We start from the raw sequence: 1,704 nt of genomic DNA on the forward strand, positions 1-1,704 counted from the left end.
CGGGGTTTGCGGTGGATCACTCCGACCATGCGGGATGCTCTGGGGTTTGTGGTGGTTCACCGTGACCCCGATGGCTCTCTCCGGGGTTCGCAGTGGATCACTCCGACCATGGCGGGTCACTCTGGGGTTTGCAGTGGTTCACTGTGCCCGTGGCGGCCCACTGTGGGCACCTCGGTGTATTTCCCCAGCCAGTCGCCTGTTGCCAGGCTCTTGCGTGGACTCCGTGGCTCAGGCTGTGAGCAGTGCCAGTGTGCGCGTCTCCAACAGTGATTTCCCGTTGTCCATGGGAGTGGGACCGCCGGGCCACACGGCAGCTCCATGCTGTCTCCACAGAGGCCGCCAGACCCATTCCTGTCTGCGTGCCCGAGGGCTCCCTCTCCCCGCAGCCTCTGACACACTTGCTGTTCTGCACTGGGTTAGGTGACACCGCACGGCAGCCTCACTCACGGCTAGTGAGCGCAAGCATCTCATGTGCTTTTACTTTTCCGCTGCTCGGTTCGGGCTTCCTTCGGGAAGTCTGCTCAGATTGACTGCCCGTTTTTAAACTGTTTTTATTTTGCAGGTGATCTGTTTGCGTTCTTTGCCAATTGATTTTCTACAAAAGTCCCAAGATCAATCATTGGGGAAAAGACAGTCTTTTCAAAGAAAGGTGCTTTAAACACCAGATATGCCAAAGAATCAAACTGGACCCCTGTCTCTCTCCATATATATATATATATATATATATCCCCTCAAAATATATTAAAGACTTAGGAAGAGAGTGGAGGAGAAGGGACTGTGGTGCGGCCCTCTCCCCGGGGGGTGATTTCTCACTTTCCCTCTTACTGTTTCTGTCTGGGGAATGCACATGCCCTGTGGCAAAAACCTTAAAAAGGGCAGATTCAGGACTTAAATATAAAGTCCAAAACTATGAAACTATTTAAAGAGCATATGGAAAAAGGATGAGATATTGTTTGAAAGCACACAGGGCAACACTAGGATAGACAAGACTGTGACATTAGGCTCAAGCTCCCTCCCGCCCAAGAGGGGGCCTAGAGGGAGGAGACAGCCACGGAGGGCCGGTGTTTGCAGATCACTTCTCCCTAGGGATCAGCAGCCAGAATTTACAAGAAACTCAAATAGCTCACCCCAAACAAAAGATTTTAATAGGAAATGTTTGAGCTCATAAAGTAGGGAAAAAACTCGAGATTTGTTGGCAGATGGACAAAGATCAGAAGTTTGAGTTCAAATCCGTGCCAACTGCCAGCATTGTTTTGAATCACAGTCTTCTTGCCTGTGTCTCTGCATCCGGGCTGCGGAGAGAAGCGGCCCAGGAAGGGCTCTAGGTATTTCAGGCCGACTCTGGCTTGGGCAGCAAGTGTGCTGGCAGGGCCGCGGAGCTGGGAGGGCTGCGTCCATGGCCGAGCCAAGGCCGAAGGTCTGGTGCAGAACTCCCTCCTCCTCACTCTTTCTCTGAGGCCTTCAGGGGACGGGTGAGACCCTCCCACGCGAGGGGGGACCGATTCACCCAAAGCCTACGGAGTCGCACATTACTGGCCTCTGAAAACGCCGCATCAGTACTGCTGTGGGACCCGTGGGACCACGGCAGGGACCACGGTGGGGACCACGACGGGGACCGTGGCCAGCCCGGCTGCTACGAGTAGCCACCACAGGCCCCTGGAAGCCCCGGCGGTCCTGTTTTGTCCTCAAAAGGCACAGGGGCTC

Source organism: Tupaia chinensis, unplaced genomic scaffold, assembly GCF_000334495.1.
Source record: "Tupaia chinensis unplaced genomic scaffold, TupChi_1.0 Scaffold000644_1, whole genome shotgun sequence".
Lineage (NCBI taxonomy): Eukaryota > Metazoa > Chordata > Mammalia > Scandentia > Tupaiidae > Tupaia > Tupaia belangeri.